At 41.3% G+C, this 22009-nt stretch overlaps 1 protein-coding gene across 2 annotated transcripts in view; it reads right to left on the bottom strand.

The window, feature by feature from the left end:
* Vit (vitrin) overlaps positions 1-20987 on the bottom strand; it is a 113081-nt gene extending 92094 nt beyond the window's left edge. For both annotated transcript variants that reach the window (XM_046441708.2, XM_046441709.2), the window contains exon 1: positions 20761-20987. The gene's annotated coding sequence lies outside the window, so the exon portion shown is untranslated. The remainder of the gene's footprint in view (positions 1-20760) is intronic.
* Between the last annotated feature and the right edge of the window lie 1022 nt (positions 20988-22009).

The raw sequence follows: 22009 nt of genomic DNA, 5'->3' as shown, positions 1-22009 counted from the left end.
GGTTAAAATGGCCATATTACCAAAGCAATATACAGATTCCATGCAATACCCAACCAAATACCAATGATATTATTCACAGAAATAAGAAAAGAAAGAAAAAATTCTAAAATCCATTTGGAAGAATTAAAGACCCAGAATAGCCAAAGCAATTCTAAGCTCAAAAGCATTGCTGGAGGCATCAAAATACCCAACTTCAAATTATACTACAGAGCTATAGTAACAAAAACTGCATGGTACTTGTACAAAGATACTGAGAGCAGAATAGAAAACACAGGTACGGTATGCGGATCCTTGACAAAGGTACTAAAAACATACATTGGAGAAAATGAAGCCTTTTAAATAACTGATGCTGGGAAAACTGATTATCCATATCTAAAAGAATGAGTAATTTCTATCTCTCATTCTGCAAAAAAGTCAATTCAAAGTGGATCAAAGACTGAAGAATTAGGCCAAAAACTTTGCAACTTCTAGAAGAAAACATAGGGTCAACACTCCAACCTATAGGTATGGGCAACAATTTCTTCCACAGAACTCCTAAAGTTCAGAAAATAATACCAAGAGTTAATAAATGGGATGATACACTGTTAAAAAGCTTCAGTACATCAAAGGAAACAATTAAGAATGTGAAGAGAGGTCTTGAAGATGGCGGTGAAGGGAGAGCATTATCCCCGTGTACCACGTCACTGTGCGGGAGAATGATGAGTTAGAACGGCTAAAAGCTATCTTGTTAGGAATTTCCAGCAAAATTAGGGTGCTCCAAAACCTAGAGGAAAGATTTCCATCGCATGAGGATCAGCTACGGGGGCTCAACCGCGAGAGATTTGTCCGCACGGAGGGTCACACTGCTTATTCAGCAAATTGCCCTGCGGCTAGAGTCTGCGGCGCGCGCTGGGAGATGAGGAGACAGCAATGCAAAGATACAGCTCTGCAGTTTCTGCGGGTTTCTGCCAGCTGTGCAATCACCGTACTCAGTGCTGAATTCTGGGTTTGAGACGGGGGAAGGAAGCGGTCCAATTCGGTTCTCCACACCAGTCAGACCACAGAGGAAGCCAGCGGCCACCATCTTGGAGAGCTGACGTCACCATCCCTGTTTTCGACTGATCGCAGCTCATTCAGCCATAGAACAGGTAATTTCAGGCTGCCATTCGCCTGTGGCTTGCAGACAAATTACTCAGGCTCAGTGCTAAATAACCCGTGGAAACTGCTTCTTGGAGCCTGCTCCTATCAGAACATACACCGAGCACAGAGTGGCCGAATTCTGGCTCCCGGAACTGCTCTGGCCCAGGGATAAAGAACCTGCAGAAACTGCTTCTCAGTCCGGGTCCTGCTGAATACTGTGGAGGTAAATACCAACCGAGCCTTCATAGGCAGTGGCAACAGGACTGAGACAGGGCTTGTGAGGGCTGGTCAGGACTCACCCGTTGCTTTGGTCACCCGGCAAAGGGAACGAAATGCTGCCATTCGCATGGGATACCAACATGGCAGAGATCTGATGTCATCAGAAAGCGGCTGAGGAGAGAACTTCATTGATACCAACGGTGACAGAAACAGTTGTTCTCCTGGTAAAGAAAGTGAGTCACAAACACCCGAGTCTCTCTCACTTTGTCATCAAGCCAGAGGGGGAGAGCAGAGCCGCCGCCCGCGCCCGAAAGGTAGGCAGACCTGCGACCGACCAACGGAACAGGCCCAGTGGCCTGCCGGCGCAACAGACACGTCACCCCATTTGGAGTAGGGGCAGAGCAGAGCCGCAAGGTAGGCAGACCTGCGACCGACCAGTGGAACAGGCCCAGCGGCCGGCCGGGGTGGTAGGCACATCACCCCAATTGCAGTAGGAGCAGAGCAGAGCCTTCGCCCGTGCCCAGAACAGGCCCAGGGGTCCGCGGGTGTGGTAGACAAGTCACACCATTTGGAGGAGGGGCAGAGCAGAGCCGCCGCCCGCGCCTGCAAGGTAGGCAGACCTGCGACAGACCGGCGGATCAGGCCCAGCGGCCTCCCAGCATGGTACACACGTCACCCCAATTTGAGTAGGGGCAGAGCAGAGCCGCCGCCCGCGCCTGCAAGGTAGGCAGACCTGCGACCGACCGGCAGAACAGGCCCAGGGGTCAGCGGGTGTGGTAGACACCTCACACCAATTGGAGGAGGGGCAGAGCAGAGCCACCGCCCGCGCCTGCAAGGTACGCAGACCGCCGTCCGACCCTGCAAGGGAGACTTTTCAACTATACAAGAGCAATATAAATACATAGGGGGGAAAATTTTCAAAAACACAACAGTTTCACCAAGCAGAAAGAAATGCAAGCAGTATGAAAAGACAAGGAAAGAAAGGACCACAAACAATGCAGGTCAACTCAACTTTAGAAGAGGTAATAGCTGCAGCAGATGGAATGTCAGATAAAGAATTCAGGATATACATGCTTCAGATGATCTGGAGTCTCAAGGAAGACATTAGACAGCAAAATCAGACAATGAAAGATCACTTCGACAATGAATTACACAAACAAATCCAGGAAGCAAAAGATCAACTATACAGGGAGATAGAGGTTATAAAAAACAAACAAACAGAAATCCTAGAAATGCAGGAAGCAATAAACCAACTTAAAAACTCAATTGAGAATACTACCAGCCAAGTAGAACACTTAGAAGATAGAACATCAGACAATGAAGACAAAGTATTTCAACTTGAAAAGAACATAGACAGCTCTGCAAGACTGTTAAGAAACCATGAGCAGAATATCCAAGAAATATGGGATAACATAAAGAGACCAAACTTAAGAGTCATTGGGATACAGGAAGGTATAGAGGTCCAAACCAAAGAAATGAGCAATCTATTCAATGAAATAATACGAGAAAACTTCCCAGACTTGAAGAATGAGACAGAATCCCAAATCCTAGAAGCCTACAGGACGCCGAATGTGCAAAATCATAAGAGATCCACACCTAGACACATTATAATGAAGATGCCCAACATACAGAATAAGGAGAGAATTTTAAAAGCTACAAGAGAAAGGAAGCAGATTACATTTAGGGGTAAACCAATCAGGATAACAGCTGATCTTTCAACACAGACTCTGAAAGCTAGAAGATCCTGGAATAACATATTTCAAACACTGAAAGAAAATGAGTTCCAACCAAGAATTGTGTATCCAGCAAAATTAAGCTTCAGGATGGAAGATGAAATTAAAACCTTCCACGATAAACAAAAGTTTAAAGAATTCGCAGCTAGAAAACCATCTCTTCAAAACATCCTCGCCAAAACATTACAGGAAGAGGAAATGGAAAATAACAATGAAAACCAACAGTGGGAGGTAGGACAGTAAAGGGGGGGAAAATAATCAAAGAGGAAAACAAACCATGTTTAGTAACATAAATAAACAAATATGGCTGGAAGAACAACCCATATCTCAATAATAACCCTAAATGTTAATGGCTTAAACTCACCAATTAAGAGACACAGGCTAGTAGAATGGATCACAAAACAAGACCCAACAATATGCTGCCTACAGGAGACGCATTTGATAGGAAAAGACATACATAGGCTGAAGGTGAAAGGTTGGGAAAAATCATATCACTCATATGGACTTCGGAAACAAGCAGGAGTGTCCATACTCATATCAAATAAAATAGATTTCAAGCCAAAGTTAATTAAAAGGGATAAAGAGGGACACTACATACTGCTCAAGGGAACCATACACCAACAAGACATAACAATCATAAATATATATGCCCCAAACAATGGTGCAGCTATGTTCATCAAACAAACTCTTCTCAAGTTCAAAAGTCTAATAGAGCACCATACAATAATCATGGGAGACTTCAACACACCTCTCTCACCACTGGACAGATCTTCCAAACAAAAGTTGAATAAGGAAACTATAGAACTCAATAACACAATTAATAACCTAGACTTAATTGACATATATAGAATATACTACCCAACATCAAGCAGTTACACTTTTTTCTCAGCAGCACATGGATCCTTCTCAAAAATAGATCATATATTATGTCACAGGGCAACTCTTAGACAATATAAAGGAGTAGAGATAATACCATGCATCTTATCTGATCATAATGGAATGAAACTGAAAATCAACGATAAAAGAAGGAAGGAAAAATCATGCATCACTTGGAGAATGAACAATAGGTTACTGAATGATCAATGGGTTATAGAAGACATCAAGGAGGAAATTAAAAAATTCTTAGAGATAAATGAAAACACAGACACAACATAGCGGAATCTATGGGACACATTGAAAGCAGTTCTAAGAGGAAAATTCATTGCTTGGAGTTCATTCCTTAAAAAAAGAAAAAACCAACAAATAAATGATCTCATACTTCATCTCAAAATCCTAGAAAAAGAAGAGCAAAACAACAGCAAAAGAAGTAGAAGGCAAGAAATAATTAAAATCAGAGCTGAAATTAATGAAATCGAAACAAAAGAAACAATTGAAAAAATTGACAAAACTAAAAGTTGGTTCTTTGAAAAAATAAATAAAATCGACAGACCCTTAGACATGCTAACGAGGAGAAGAAGAGAGAGAACTCAAATTACTAGCATATGGGATGAAAAAGGCAATATCACAACAGACACTTCAGAAATACAGAAGATAATCAAAAATTATTTTGAATCCTTATACTCCAATAAATTAGAAGATAGTGAAGGCATTGATAGATTTCTTAAGTCATATGATCTGCCCAGATTGAGTCAGGAGGATATAGACAACCTAAACAGACCAATATCAATTGAGGAAATAGAAGAAACCATCAAAAGACTACCAACTAAGAAAAGCCCAGGACCGGATGGGTATACAGCAGAGTTTTACAAAACCTTTAAAGAGGAACTAATACCAATACTTTTCAAGCTACTTCAGGAAATAGAAAAAGAGGGAGAACTTCCAAATTCATTCTACGAGGCCAACATCACCCTGATTCCTAAACCAGACAAAGACACTTCAAAGAAAGAAAACTACAGACCAATATCTCTAATGAACCCAGATGCAAAAATCCTCAATAAAATTCTGGCGAATCGGATACAAAAACATATCAAAAAAATTGTGCACCATGATCAAGTAGGATTCATCCCTGGGATGCAAGGCTGGTTCAATATACGGAAATCAATAAATGTTATTCACCACATCAATAGACTTAAAAATAAGAACCATATGATCATCTCGATAGATGCGGAAAAAGCATTTGACAAAGTACAGCATCCCTTTATGTTCAAAACTCTAGAAAAACTAGGGATAACAGGAACATACCTCAATATTGTAAAAGCAATCTATGCTAAGCCTCAGGCTAGCATCATTCTGAATGGAGAAAAACTGAAGGCATTCCCTCTAAAATCTGGAACAAGACAGGGATGCCCTCTCTCACCACTTCTGTTCAACATAGTTCTCGAAACACTGGCCAGAGCAATTAGACAGACGAAAGAAATTAAAGGCATCAAAATAGGAAAAGAAGAACTTAAATTATCACTATTTGCTGATGACATGATTCTATACCTAGCAGACCCAAAAGGCTCTACAAAGAAACTATTAGAGCTAATAAATGAATTCAGCAAAGTGGCAGGATATAAAATCAACACGCATAAATCAAAGGCATTCCTGTATATCAGCGACAAATCCTCTGAAATGGAAATGAGGACAACCACTCCATTCACAATATCCTCAAAAAAAATAAAATACTTGGGAATCAACCTAACAAAAGAGGTGAAAGACTTATACAATGAAAACTACAGAACCCTAAAGAGAGAAATAGAAGATCTTAGAAGATGGAAAAATATACCCTGTTCATGGATAGGCAGAACTAACATCATCAAAATGGCGATATTACCAAAAGTTCTCTATAGGTTTAATGCAATGCCAATCAAAATCCCAATGGCATTTCTTGTAGAAATAGAGAAAGCAATCATGAAATTCATATGGAAAAATAAACGACCCAGAATAGCAAAAACAATGCTAAGCAGGAAGTGTGAATCAGGCGGTATAGCGATACCAGACTTCAAACTATACTACAGAGCAATAGTAACAAAAACAGCATGGTACTGGTACCAAAACAGGCAGGTGGACCAATGGTACAGAATAGAGGACACAGAAACCAATCCACAAAACTACAACTATCTTATATTTGATAAAGGGGCTAAAAGCATGCAATGGAGGAAGGATAGCATCTTCAACAAATGGTGCTGGGAAAACTGGAAATCCATATGCAACAAAATGAAACTGAATCCCTTTCTCTCGCCATGCACAAAAGTGAATTCAAAATGGATCAAGGAGCTTGATATCAAATCAGAGACATGCCGTCTGATAGAAGAAAAAGTTGGCTACGATCTACATACTGTGGGGTCGGGCTCCAAATTCCTCAATAGGACACCCATAGCACAAAAGTTAATAACTAGAATCAACAAATGGGACTTACTCAAACTAAAAAGTTTTTTCTCAGCAAAAGAAACAATAAGAGAGGTAAATAGGGAGCCTACATCCTGGGAACAAATCTTTACTCCTCACACTTCAGATAGAGCCCTAATATCCAGAGTATACAAAGAACTCAAAAAATTAGACAATAAGATAACAAATAACCCAGTCAACAAATGGGCCAAGGACCTGAACAGACACTTCTCAGAGGAGGACATACAATCAATCAACAAGTGCATGAAAAAATGCTCACCATCTCTAGCAGTCAGAGAAATGCAAATCAAAACCACCCTAAGATACCATCTCACTCTAGTAAAATTGGCAGCCGTTATGAAGTCAAACAACAACAAGTGCTGGTGAGGATGTGGGGAAAAGGGTACACTTGTACATTGCTGGTGGGACTGCAAATTGGTGCAGCCAATTTGGAAAGCAGTATGGAGATTTCTTGGAAAGCTGGGAATGGAACCACCATTTGACACAGCTATTCCCCTTCTTGGTCTATTCCCTAAAGACCTAAAAAGAGCATGCTACAGGGACATTGCTACATCGATGTTCATAGCAGCACAATTCACAATAGCAAGACTGTGGAACCAACCTAGATGCCCTTCAATAGACGAATGGATTAAAAAAAAATGTGGCATTTATACACAATGGAGTATTACTCTTCATTAAAAAATGACAAAATCATAGAATTTGCAGGGAAATGGATGGCATTAGAGCAGATTATGCTAAGTGAAGCTAGCCAATCCCTAAAAAACAAATGCCAAATGTCTTCTTTGATATAAGGAGAGTAACTAAGAACAGAGTAGGGACAAAGAGCATGAGAAGAAGATTAACATTAAACTGGGATGAGAGGTGGGAGGGAAAGGGAGAGAGAAGGGAAATTGCATGGAAATGGAAGGAGACCCTCAGGGTTATACAAAATTTCATATAAGAGGAAGTGAGGGAAAAGGGGAAAATAATATAAGGGGGAGAAATGAATGACAGTAGAGGGGGTAGAGAGAGAAGAGGGGAGGGGAGGGGGGATAGTAGAGGATAGGAAAGGCAGCAGAATACAACAGACACTAGTATGGCAATATGTAAATCAGTGGATGTGTAACTGATGTGATTCTGCAATTTGTATACGGGGTAAAAATGGGAGTTCATAACCCACTTGAATCAAAGTGTGAAATATGATATATCAAGAACTATGTAATGTTTTGAACAACCAACAATAAAAATTTTTTTAAAAAATCTAAACAGTAACTGAAATGCCAGATGGAAGAGCAGTTCAAAGCCACTTGCCATTGTTCTCTCACTAATGCAAATGGTAAAAATTATACTGAATTTTCTATTTTGTTCATTTTTACCAAGATAGAACTGAAATGAAAAAAGGATAAAGAGTATATGTGATTATAAAAGGCTATGCTAAAAAAAAATTCACATGGTAACAGCCAGCATATTATTTTAAAGCATTTCTATAGAAATGATTTCTCCATTGTGAATAATATTTAAACACGTGCAAAAAAACTAATTTTACAGAGCATTTTCCCCACACAACGTTTTGATCAGTATGGTTTGTTATGTGCACTGGAAATTGGAACCCTTACAATCTGTGCTTCAGCTGACACCTCTCTCCTCACATTACTGCTTTTTATAATGGGACGAGAAATGCATGCTGAAAATTGTAAAGAAGCAATAAAATAGCTTTTAAATAAAGAAAAAAAATGAAATTAAATTAAAAAAAAGCATGTGAAGAGAAAAGCTAAAGAGTGGGAATCTATCTTTGCTTGCTCCTCTTCCTACAAAGGATTAATATTTGGAATATATATAATGAACTCAAAAACTTTCCACATAAAATCAAATAATCCCATTGATAAATGGGCAAATGAATTAAACAGATACTTCTCAAAAGACAGTACAAATGACCAACAAATATATGAAAAAAGTGTTCAACATCTTTAGCAATTAGGAAAATGTAAATCAAAACTACACTGAAATTTCATCTTTCTTCACTTAGAATGGCAATCATCAAGAACACAGATAATAATAAATGTTAGCAAGGATGTAGGGGCAAAAGGAAGACTTTTACACTGTTGGTGGGATTGCAAATTAGTACAACCACTATGGAAATCAACATGAAGTTTCCTTAAAAAGACCAGGAATGAAACCACCATAAGATCTACTCATTATTTTTTGTCCTAAATAGTTAAAGCCAGCATAATATAGTAATAGATGCATATCCATATATATATAGCAGCACAATTCACAATAACCAAATTATGGAACCAGCCTAGGAGTCTGTGAAGGTATATATATATATATATATATATATATATATATATATATATATATCACATTTTCTTTATCCAGACATTGGAATTTTTTTAGACATAAAGAAGAATGAAATTATGTCATTTGCAGGAAAATGGGTAGAATTTGAGAACTTTATGTAAAGTGAAATAAATCAAATTCCGAAAGTCAAGGATTATGAGTTTTCCCTTATATGTGGAAGCTAGGAAGGAAAAGAAAGATGGAGGTTGGGCTCTCATGAAAGTCAAAGGGAGATCAATAGAGTAGAGAAAAGGCCCTGGGGAGTGGGGAGCAGAGGGCAACAGATAATACTGGGAAACAATATTAACCAAATTATTATCATATTGTGTGCAAGTACAAATATATAACAACAAATCCCACTATTATGTATAATTGTAATGCACCAATAAATATATAGGGAAAAGGTATCATACATCAAAAAAAATTTTAAAAATTTATAATTTTCCCTCCCAGGTGGCTTGCCCATTAAGTCGTTTTAACTAGAGAAGACTCTAATAATATAGATTTATATCTGAGTCTGCAGAGAGATTTCTTAACAAACCACCTGAGCATTCTCATTTGAACCACCCAAGGGTTCCTTGAGGAGGTAAAACGAACATTACGGTTCCTAGAATTCAGAGCAGTGAAGGGACTGGCCCAAGGTCACACAGCCTGGATCTTTTCCCCCTTAATATTGTGCTCTTCCAAATACATCAGACTTCTCACGTGAACTTTATTGTATCTTTCATGATATTATTATAAAATATGAATTCCGCTCATTCATATAGCGTTTTTCACTTTACAAAGCCTGTTTAGATCTATAACTTCAATCTCCAGAGATTCCTGAAGGAAGTAGCTCAAATATAGTCAGATGCAGAGAACACTCGCTGAAATTTAGGTGACTCAGCTGCCCAAAAGCCTATAATCTAGCAAGAAAAGATAGCTTAGGCCAATCAAGACCTCCCTTGGGACTTTAGAATTGGAACTCTGAATGTCTTGAGAAGTGTGTGTTCATAGCCACAGAACCTTCGAGGCCCTGAATGAGATGGACAAGACAGGACAGAAAGAGGGGAGCCTGGAGAAATGGGGAGGGCAGATGCCTTAGCTTCTGGCCACTTCCCAGGTCCCATTTCCAGGCTTGAAGGAGGTCCAGTTGGACTCGGTCTCCTGTGCATGACGTAGATGTTTCTGGGCCCTTTCACCTTTGCCCGTTTGAGTGGGTTTCTGCTCCTTACAGCTTTGATTAAAACATTTTCATGTTTGTTGTTTTAGTTATATCCTGTTTCCTAAAATGATGAGTAGTGAAATGAAATCATTTTAAATGAAAAGGACACACGTGGCTGTATTTTGGTCAAAAGACAAAAACGGGGGTGGGGGTGGGGGGATGTCCCTAGAGAGGCTGAACATAATTCTGAAGCCAGTCTCTGGGAAGAGGTGTGGAGAGGGATCCTATGAGCTGTGGCAGCCCCTGAGAAGGTTCAGGATGCTATGGGTGACCTTGAAACTATGCTGTCAGATGTTGCTGGGAAGTTTCCCCATACTGATGACAGTAGTTCACAACCAGGAGACATTTGACAATTTTGAAGACATTTTGGTTGTCATGCTTGGGTGGGGTGGGGACACAGATTCGACTAGCATGGAGGAGGTAGAGGACAGGGGTATGGGTTCACATCCCATAGCACATAGGCCAGCCCCTTGGGCAACAAAGAATTGCCCAGGACAACATGTCAACCGTGCCAGGGTTGAAAAACTGATTTGTGAGAATGTTTATTTCCCAGTGTATTTATGGGAACGTTATGCTTCCTGATGTTCCCATCTAGGACCTTCCCGTAAGTGTCATCTGTACTTTTTGAAAGAGTGGTGAACTACTCATGGATTTATTCCTTTAAGATCACTTTTGATCACTGCATATAGACAGAGAAAATCCTATAGCAAAGGCCCTGGGTGGATTAAAGGGTTCATGCATGTGTCCAATGACTGATATATGCCTGTGCCATTGATCCATGTGGCATGTTTCTACAAGTCAGGAGACCAAAAAGGGAAAGCCTTTTTTGGTGTGTGTGTGTTTCAGACCATCATTTTGTACCTCGTTAGGAACCTGACATATGGTAATGCTTTCCACATCCACAAAGGCTTTGACCAATGGTGATTTCTAGGGAGACTGCAAACAGTAATTACATTTCTGAAGTGGTGGTTTAGAATTTTATATTGCCAGTGGGGAAAAAATACTGGGTTTGCAGGCAGGCCCCTCTCTAGGACTCCTCCCAGGAGTTATTCATCCTGGGTAATGGGGGGGGCACAAAGAGCAGTCAATGTGTGGAAGAGGTGAGGACCTCTGAGATGAGGTGGGCTGGGATTATTTCTTTGGGTTACTCTGGAAACCGAGTACAGTTTAAAAGATTCTCATGGAGCTTTGGAAGATGGATTCCTTTCATCAGAAACTTCTTTACCTAATGAGTTTGACACTGGATTAGCTCCTGCCTCCTCCCAGCAAGTTCTTCCCCTGGGGCTTTGAGGTTTGTGATTGCCAAAGACCATCTACTGTGGATTTGGAGCTGGGTATCTGGTTCAATTTAACTGTAATCCCTAGAGCCTCGACTAGAGTGGACACTCTGTACTTTTTGGTCTGCCTTCAATTCCGAAGCACAGTTTTTAAAAACACTTGCAGGTCCGGCCTGCTTCCCAGCTGAGATAAGAAGCTGAGGGTGTGTCTGCAAGGTCTGTGCCTTCCCTTCCGCCTGCCTCTTGGTAAAGAATGGGTTCCTCTCAGATGACAGGGTTCCAGCTTTTCCTTAGCTGCCCAGAGACAGACGGGGGTGGGGGGTGGGGCTTAGGGGTCAAAGCACATTCTTGAATCCCAGCAACCAGAGGCTTGGGGACAGTGGAGGGTGTGGAGAGTGTGGAGGAGTGACTGTGGCGGAGGAATTGAGGGCTGTGGGGGACCAAGTCCTGGACATTTCCAAGGATCAGAAGAAGCAGAGTCATTTAGAAGCAACACACCACGCTCTCCAGCCTCAGACTCCAGAGCCCTTCCTGGGGACCATTTCTAGCTCTGAAGGAGTCTTCAGACCCTCCTGCATGTCCCTCCTGACGATGTGACTCTGTTATTTGGTGATCTGTTAAATGAGATGGGAAATTTTGCTGTTCTTGGAAAATTTCCTTCCTCCCTCCTTCCTCCTTCTCTCTTTTTCTTTTGAGATGGATTCTATGTTCCTGGGTTGATCTCAAACTCTTGGACTCATGTAATCCTCCTGCCTCAGTCTCCTGAGTAGCTGGGACTACAGGTGCACACCGCTGCATCTAGCTCTTCATGGAAGGGTTTAAGTTTAGAGTCCACTCCAGTAACAGCAACTGCTATCACTTACTGAATTCTCACTCTGTACTATACACTGCATATATGTGATCATACTTAATTATAATGGTAATACTATCAGGTAAGTAATATTATGCTCACTTTTTCAAAGCAGTAAATTGAAGCTTAGAGAACAGTGGTGAGCTGTCTAAGGCTATAGGATGAATTTGGAGTGGAATCAAAATTCTCTCTCTGCCCTCAAACACTTACTACCACAAAATCCCACTCTGCAGCTTAGGTTCCTTTTTACCTTTATTTATGTATCATAGGCTCTTGCGGGGCGGGGGGGGGGGGAGGAGGGTACCAGGGATTGAACCTAAGGATGTTTAACCACTGAGCCACATCCCCAGCCCTTTTTAAATATTTTATTTAGATACAGGATCTCACTGAGTTGCTTAGGGCCTCACTAAGTTGCTGAGGCTGGCTTTGAACTCATGATCCTCCTGCCTCAACCTCCTGAGCCTCTGGGTTTACAGGCATTCACCACTGCACCCGGAATCAAAGCCTTTTTGAAATACTTGGTTGACAATGGTTAATTAAGTTGCAGACTATGAAATATATACATTGTATAATAAAGTTGTTTTAGTTATATGGTCAAGGGATTTGGAGCGGGAAGGGGGGAGGTACAGGGGATTAAACCCATCCCCAGGCCACTTTATTTTCTATTTTGAGAGAGGGTCTTGCTAAGCTACTTAGGGCCTCCCTAAATTGCTGAGGCTGGCTTTGAACATAAGATCCTCCTGCCTTAGCCCCCCAAGCCACTGGGATTATAGGTATGTGCCACTGCGCCCTGTTGAAAGGATTGTTTTCAAGAGTCTTTTTGGGGTCTACACTGACAGTATTCGTTTCCTCACAAATGTTCAAATGATGTACAGGCACATTTCTAAATTTAAACAGATACTACTTAAAACATTTAAATAAGCATTTGAGTGTACTATCATCGACAGTGTGATGGAATATTACAGTGAAGTGATTCTTTGTCTCAGTTCCAGCCAAGGCCTGGAGACAGCAGTGCCAATCACTTCCATATTCTAAGGTCATCTCCCGGAAGCTCTTCTCACTGTTGCCTAAAGCAGGGTGGGAGTGAGGGGATCACCAGCTCCCCTCCTGCAACTGGGGAGGAGGTAGAAGGAAGCAAAATGCTAACAACTTTTCTTATAGAAACTCTTGCTCTCTAAGCTACCCCTCTCACTTTCCATACCTGTCACACAGTCTGAGGGAGCTGGTGAGTCAGGGATTCTGGGTCTTTTGGAAATTCAGCTTGGACGCCCAGGAACCCCGTTTGACATGGTTGTATCCCATGGGCTTGGGGCTCAGTGGACTCCTATCAGGACAGGATTCAGTTCTCTATAGAAGAGGGGAAGAGCTTGCGGCACATGAGTCTCCCTGCTGAGCGTCTGTCCCCTGTGGCTTTAGATTTGCCCCAGTGAGGAGCCTGGAGGATTGAGGAAACAGTAGCAAAAAGTAGCTGGACACAGGCTGCCTGTTGTTCGGGGCTGGGGGGAGGAACAGCAGACTCTGAGCTGGAGCAGATTTATTCAACAGCATCTGCAGAAATACAGGTAAGGAATTCCCAGCAAAGTGGGAGAATCTGCCAGGCACCCACCGCAGTGCCAACAAAAAGCAGCTATAAACTCTGACAAGCTCGGGGACTCTGGATGCCAGCTCATAGCTGTGCCTAGTTAGGCCTTTCTGTCACTTTTGCCTGGCCTCTCTGGACCCACTTCAACTTGAGGCATGAAAAGACCATTGTTAGAAGTCAGGGTAAGCTGGGGTTGTGGCTCAGTGGTAGAGCGCTCACCTAGCATGTGTGAGGCACTGGGTTCGATCCTCAGCACCACATAAAAATAAATAAATAAATAAAAATAAAGATATTGTGTCCATCTACAACTAAAAAAAATTTAAAAAAAAAGGAAGCCAAAGTAAGACAGGTAAAGGCAGGAGATCAGGCAGCAAAAAAGGAAACCTGGATGTAGATAATGAAGCTTGAAGCTCTAAACACCATTTTTCAGAAAGGCTTGCTAGTAATATACATTAATGGCTATAGTGAGAATGTTTCAGGTAGACTATAATAAATTTCTTCTTAAAAACACTGAGCATGGCCTGAAATATTAAGGGACCTAAGCCAGATTTCATCCAGAGCAGAGGTGAGAGAGAGCTGCCCCAGAGAGGACAGTGGGAGGTTTCTGGGGATATCGAAGGACACTGGGAGGACATACTCCGTATCTGCTTGTCCAGCATACACCTTTGATCCCACCTGTCCTCCTCATTCAGTCCAGACCCCTGCCTTCCCAAGCACGGGACTGCTCAGGGTCTCTGCACTGGCTCCAACCCCACCTGGAATGCTCTGCCCAAGGACCCACATAGGTCACTCCCTGACTTCCTTCACCAATCTGTTTAAATGTCTCTTTATCAGACACTTATCTAATCATGCAACACAAACAATCACCTCCATCTCTCTGCTTCCTGTCTCCCCCTTATCTTCCTTCCTTATCTTTTTTCACAGCCCCTACCACCACCAGGCTGCTTCAAAATATTTTTTTCTAGTATGTGTCCCCTGTGGGTCACATAGGCGACCCAGTGTGGGTGCTCTAGGAAAATGGAAACTGTTCTGTACATAGAATAGTTAATGGCACCTGGGGTGGCCCAATAAATACTTGTGGTTGCTGCTATTGAATGCTATTATCTCTGCTTCCCAAACTCCTCTTACCTTTGGGGGCACAGATTTACTTGCTGTGTTGTACAAGCAAATCCAGTCTGGGCAAGTTGACGTGCGCCTTTACGTCCAAAGCATGTTTTCTCTGTCTGAGACACAAAGGAACCCAGGGGGAGGGACTTCACTTAGCATTAAGATGCCAGTGACCTGATCCCTTGGAAACTATATGTAGGAGTCCCCCCCCAGGAATGCCCCCCCCCCTTCCTTTTGAATCTGAGAAGAAAAAAATGCAAAATCCCCTGAAGGGTGATTTTTATGAAATTTTGCCACAAGTCCACACAAAACTTTAGCCTTCCTCCTACTGAGGGAAAGAATTCGAGAAATTTTCCTGGAGTCTTGTCCCTGTAGAGACCCTTATCAGGGACGGTGGCTTTCTGCTGCAGTTTGAGTCATGAGGAAGTGTGATTCTTTCTGTGACAAGATGCTGACTTTTTACCCTTAGTGAAGATAAAGGAAACCTTCTGGGGACACGCCACCCAGAGGGCTTCATGATGAAGGCTCCTCAAGCTCCCCCTGCCCAAGTCAACTCCTCCCTATCCACCTGGGAAGTGATTCTAAAATCACAAGGTTATCCAAGAATGACAGAAATAAAATCCTCCTCCCCCGCCCCCCGCCAAATCTCCTGTGAGTTCCTTCCTCCAACCTCCCTTCATGCTTATTACTGAGGTGTCTCTACTTGCAAGAAAGGATATTTTTCTTAGAAATTTGACTTGGCTTGAGAGCTGTTTTCAGGATGGCAAAGATTAATTTGGTATAGTGACAGAAAAACCGCAACCAAGTGTGACCAAGAAGGTGAGCTTGGAATTAGGTTTCTTGGATTTCAAGTTGAGTTCTGTAACAAACTGTGTGATCTCAGACAACTTAACTAACTTCTCATTGCTTCAGGGTTTTTTGTTTTTAAATCTGTATAATGAAGTTAGTAACAACCCACCCATATGTTTGCTGTTAGGATTAAATGGGTTCATATATGAAAAGGAGTTAATTTGCTGTTGCAGGAGTAGTGGTTAATCATACACTGCTGCTACCGTCATGATCACCACCATCATCGTCATCCCACCATCTTATAAAATGTGGCCCACTCAAACATTAGTTTAGGACCTAACAGAGGTAAAACAACTAGCTGAATCTCTCAGTGAGATGCTGTCCAAGGTTAGCCATGATTTGACTCTTGGATTTCTGAGTGAAGGAACCTACTATGGTCTGAATGTTTGTGTCCCCGACAAAAAAATTCATATTTAGAACTCATAACTCCCAAGGTTACAGAATTAGGAGATGGGGCTTTGGGGAGGTGACTAGGTCACCAGGACAGCACCCTTGTGCATGAAGTTAGTACCCTTATAAAAGAGGCACCAGAGAGACCCTGGCTCCTTCCACTACACACAGATGCAGTGAGACCTTATCATCTATGAACCAGAAAGTGGTTTCCTCACCAGACACAGAATCTTGTTGGTGCCTTGATCTTAGTCTTCTCAGACTCTAGAACTATAGAAATAAATTTCTGTTGTATAGACCACCCAGTCTGTGGTGTATTGTTATAGTAGCCCAAATATACCAAGAACATGTGGATTTGTGGCTGCCATTTGGCTAAATTATTCTAGGGCCAAATGAACGGAATGTTTGTGTCTTTCCAAAATTCAAATTCTGAAATCCTAATCCCCAGTGTGATGGTACTAGGAGATGGGACCCTTGGAAGGTAATTAGTTCATGAGGGGGAATCCTCATGAAAGAGGTTAGTGCCCTTATTAAAAGGGACCTCAGAGAAGACTCTCCCTCTTTCTAGCATGTGAGGATACAACCAGAGGGTGAACTTGGTGCACCAGGAAGTGGGCCTTCTCCAGACAGGAGTCTTGGAGACCCTTGATCTTAGACTTCCTAGCTTCCAGAACTGTGAAAAATAAATATTCGTTGTTTAAGCCACCCAGTTTACGGTAGTCTGTTATAGTAACCCCACTGATTAAGACACGGAGAAGGAGAGCAATTCCATATTTTTGTTCCATCCTCCTCTACTCAAATGATTTGTAAGTCTCTTCAGTCCGATGACATAAAAATTTTTTCGATAGTTGTACCATTTGGTCACAATGGTTGAAGAATGATATGTAGTATTCGATTCTTAAAAAGAACTGAAAAAAAAAATCTAGTGAAAAATATAAACTAGAAGTGGACCCAAATAAGCTTTCTTTTAAACTATAAGATCAGAATAAAACATAAAAACACTCTCTAAATGGAATTGACAGAAAATGAATATTTCTGTGTCGCAAGATTCTGAATCAGAGATTTGACTCAGGAAAGGATTTTGGCATCCAGGATCCTGGGGTCACCTTTGTCCCTCAGGATATTGGCTGGAATGGGGCCATGCATTTGTGCCGACTCACAACATCTGTGTGTGGGGGGAGTTCGCATGTGCAGGTTTGCCACATGTTGTGTAGTTTTTAATAGGTGGCTCCACTCAAGCATCATCTGGTGTGTTCTGTGCCCTGGCCAGGCAGCCCTGAGAGTTTCAGATGGTCTCCGAGGGTTTTTATAAGGTTTGCCGTCTGTTGAAGCCCAAGAGTTTCTAGCTGATTAAAAATAAATTCTAAAGCCAGTGTCCACAATTGTTTATTTTACAAATGAGGTAACCATGGAAAATGCAGTAAACAGAACAAAAATAGTCCTTGCTGCATTGTGAACCTGTGACTCTGGGCACGCCTGGGGGTTTTCCTTGCCTTTCAACCTTTCACCTTCTCGTCTGTAAACAGGACCTCGTGCAGGTGATCCCAGACTGATTTATGTCTGTCTTTTTTTTTTAATTAAAATTTTAATGACCAGCACTATCAAAAGTCATTTCTGATGTGTATCTTAACTTCACCTGGTTTCCTGCTCCTCTCGACCCTTTTTCTGCAAAAACAGAAGTTGTCTCGTGGCCTCTTGCCTAAGGATTACCCTCGCCAGTAAAAAACTGTCAGCTTCCCTGTACCCTTCCTCATGCGCTGTGCTCAGGGGGTTCAGAATTTCATTGTCTTCTGCAGATCAGAAGGAGACACACTTGAAGGCAGCAAGCTTGGCAGGGACCTTTGGGCATTCTCAAATTACAATCATCACAGAAGCTGCCTCTGATGCTGATCACTTGCTGAAGGACTGATTAGCTCAGATCCTCTGGATAAAGAACGGACAACTGGTTTCTAATAATCATGTTAATATCACAGAAATCCACAAATCTGTTTGCTTCCCATATCCAAAGAGCTGGTGTTTAAAAAACTTGACAATGATTACAAGTGAATGGCTGCACAGCTGATCTGGGTTCTTCGTTCCAGTCACATTTAATAAAGGAAATACATGCTAATATTAGGGGGCTGACAGTGTGCCAGTCACTGACTGAAGCCCTTTGCCACAACTCTATGCCATAACTCTGTGAGGCAGGCACTAACAACAGATCCCTTGCATGGATGAGAAAGTTGGGCCCACAGATTTTTTTAAGTAGTTGACTAAAGTTAACACATTTAAGCAATGACAGAGCCTGCAGCCGAACAGCCTCCACAGAGTCCAAAGCCTAGGAGCAACATTTCGTCTTGGCATTACATGAAAAGCCATAAATTTAGACATTTGACATTGTCTCCACATGAGGTCATGCAAACAATCACAGAAATACACCAGAAAACTGAAAGAAGATTGTCATGGAACTTGGACCCCCTAGTAAGCTATGGTGAGATACATGTATGCATATGTATATATAGCAAAAGACACACACACACCATAATCTCCTTCAATTGTCTTGTGAAGAATACAGTTATGTTAAAATTCATTTTTGTATACATTATAGTCTTTAGTTGGGTACACATAAATATTTAAAACTTATCATAGATTCCATAACCTTGTTTTGATACGTCTTCAGTAATATGCAGATTCTCAACAATGAAATTGTCCTGGGCAGTTTAGACTTTGAAGAGGTTTCCGTGCATAGAACTATATATTTAGAAGGGACTATAGAGACTACCTTGTCCAACTTCTTCATTTCATATGTGAGGAAATGAGGGTCAGAGATGCTGAGTCACCTCCCCAAGGTCACACAGCTAGATGCCCTTCCTTTGACCAACAGACCCATGTGTTCTGTCTGCACCTATAGTTGCTAAAACCTGGCTGTATACGAGGACACATGTAATGGGAACATCTGGAGGATATGAAGTATTTTTTTGTAAGACCAATGACTCCTCCCAATAGAATCTTTTTTTGAGTATATGGGAAAATGCATTTTTATAGAAGTTTTCATGTTTCAAAACTTTGTTGGAACTGAGAATCAATATCAAGCCTTATGGCCACCCTGGGAGAGAAGGTGTACAGGCTTTGCTATTTCTATTTTTCAGAGCAGGAAACAAAAAGTGGAGAACTGTCTCACACCTTTCCCGAGGTAGCCCAGCTAGGTAGCCCAGCTAGGTAGCCGCAGAGTGGGTCCTATAATTTAGGACTCCTGGTTTGGCACATCGGGTCAAACCACACTGCTCTCCTCTACTCCATGTGTCTTACAGGAACTACAGCTGAGAACAGCATAAGCCTTTTTGTTCTCCCGATACTATTTACAAACCATTCTCAAACCTGCTGTAATTTCTTTGAAAGAGCCTATTCTTCATGTGACCTGTAACTTGATGGAAAAGATAATTAGATCTTCTAAATGCCACTCATAAACACTATTTCAGGACAGATATTAAGCATTTCCAATGTTTCTAAGTTATTTCCTTTTTGGGGGTGAGATGTAAGATACATTTAAATAAGTCTGGTAAAGTAGTGTACTGCAATAAAAATGCAGTCCTACAAAAGCCCTTTTACAAAACAACAACGACAACAACAACAACAAAAAAACCCAACAACAACAACAACAAAACCGGTCTTTTAATTCAATAAATAAATGATGGGCACTTCCAGTTTTTCTACAAGGGCAGCTACCACTTGCAGCTAACACACACACACACACACACACACACAGAAAATACACAAACAAACAGCCTTTGATCCTGTCTTGCTGCAGGGCGTTTCATCTTCCAAGAGACCAAAGGAAAAACAACCTCAGAACTTTACCACCAAAACTTCCAAATTTATTGCAACACAACGTAATGGCAAAATACCATTTTCTGAGCACACAGAGTTTTGAACAACCACCACAGCCAAGAATGCCTGGTTTAATGTTTACAATAAACCCCAAGAAAATCTTGAATTCCACTCTGGGTTTGGGGATGGCAAAGATGCTGTGGGTTGTCTGGAGCAAAGGATCATGTCCAATATTCAGTCTTATCCTCTCTGTTTAACCTGGGCTTGAGGCGTTTATTTCATGTTTATACTGGTTTGACACAAATCATGCTTAAAAGAGATTTTTGTATCCTGTCTTCCTGTGCAAAGTTGAGCTACAATGGTCGACTGAACAATGCCAGTCCCTTCTTGGGCTTATCAGTAGCAGAAGCCCTCAGCCTAGGAAAACACTTCTAGTGTAAACAAGACACAGAAAAGCACATCTAAGCCACATTCTACTGAGATCTGCCTGAAGAGAGAGGTCCAGAGTCACATTAAGTAATTTCTCTTTTAATTTAGCATCTGTGTGCCCATTTCTCACGCTGTTTTTCATACACTGTCATACGTGAATTGTTCAATTGTTATCACAGGAAGCAAAGTTGCAAAAAGCAAGAAAAATGTAATTACTTTAAAAATTCTACACAAATGTCATGCTTTTCAACTTATTTTAACCTTCATTAAGTTGGCTTAAAAAAAAACAGTGAAAACTTTGTCCTAATATTGACAATGTTTATAACTGATAAACATATATACATATATAAATATAAATATGACTAGTTTTTAGGAGGATGCTTCCACCCTCTTCCATCCCAACTCTCTTGAAACTAAAATTTACACAGACTGCTCACTTAGTAAGGTATGTAATCTAGTTTCTCAGTGACAAATACATTTTACCATTTTTATAATAATGAATGGAAAGCAACTATATGCATAATTTAGCAATTCATCAGACGTACCTTGTTTGAAGAAAGGAATTAGTTTTTGCAAAAATTTTCCACCACACAGAATGACTATCCCTTTTTCTTTAAGCTTTTCTGCATCACAAATTCCATCCAAATTATTCTAAAGAAGAAACAAGCAGAGGTCCAAGCACCTTTTCTCTTCTCAGAGGAGCTAAGCAAACATTCCCATCCACCTCTCAGCCCTTTGAAAAGCGCATTTTGTAACACACACACACACACACACACACACACACTGCTCCTCACACTGGTTTTAGTGCTGAATTAGGCGGTCCTCTTTCAAATTTCCACTCCCACTTGCTTTTTTGGCTAAAGGATTTCTAAATATTCTTTTCTAACCCAAAGCACACATTTTCAGTAAGCAAATTCTACAATTAGATATTCTGGAAGAGGAGCAGTTGGATAGAAAAAGCTTTTTTTTTTTTTTTTTTAATTATGCTTTAAAAACTACTCAAGCAGGGGCAATTAATTTTTCTTTTTCAAATGCTAGTAAACGGCTGGATGAAGGTGTTTATTCTACTGGATTCTCAGTTTTGCACTGAAAACACTTTTCCTACATATGAGTGCTTTTCCTTTGTTTTGCTTTGCGTGAGTTGTTTCTGCATTTTGGCAGCTTCCTGAAGTGATTGAGGTCTATGCTGCTAGTAGCAGGATCCATGATAACAGTAGTGGGAAGCAAAACCTGACTCAGTTTCAGTAAAACTGCTGATGGGTGTGTCTCTCACATCATCACTGAAATCTGCCAGCATGAGTTATTTATATATCAGTGCCATCAGTCAAATCAACGAGATTAAGACCCAAAATGTGTGTTAACACATCTCAGCATTTCAAAAAATCAGAACTCCCATCCCCCCAAAAGTGCATCTGGCCGTCCTTGAGATTCCAGGGTCTGTGGGTATGGCAGAACCAGCAGGGCAGAGGCAGCACAGAGCCATTCCTCCTCCTGCTGGGGAGTGTGCACGCACGCAGCCTGGGAACAGAACTTCCATTTGAGTACCCCATCCTCACCTATTGGCCTTGTCCCTTACTTAAGAATATTGTTTCAGTGCTGTTTAACCTATTTCTTTCCCCTTCTGGCTCTGGATTTAAATTATTATTTTTCAATCCTGTTTTTTCCTCCTCCAAATCCTGACACTGACTCCTTTGGTAGGAAGGACAGTGTTGCCACACGGAAGGTCAGCTGTCCCACTCTTTGCACTAGCATAGGTTCAGATGAAATAGCATCTAACTAATAATAATGTCAATT

Source organism: Marmota monax, unplaced genomic scaffold (assembly GCF_021218885.2).
Source record: "Marmota monax isolate L192 unplaced genomic scaffold, Marmota_monax_Labrador192_F-V1.1 WCK01_AAM20220418_F8-fsc00010, whole genome shotgun sequence".
Lineage (NCBI taxonomy): Eukaryota > Metazoa > Chordata > Mammalia > Rodentia > Sciuridae > Marmota > Marmota monax.
Note: the sequence above shows the minus strand (reverse complement) of the source record. Positions and strands in the feature narration are given on the sequence as shown.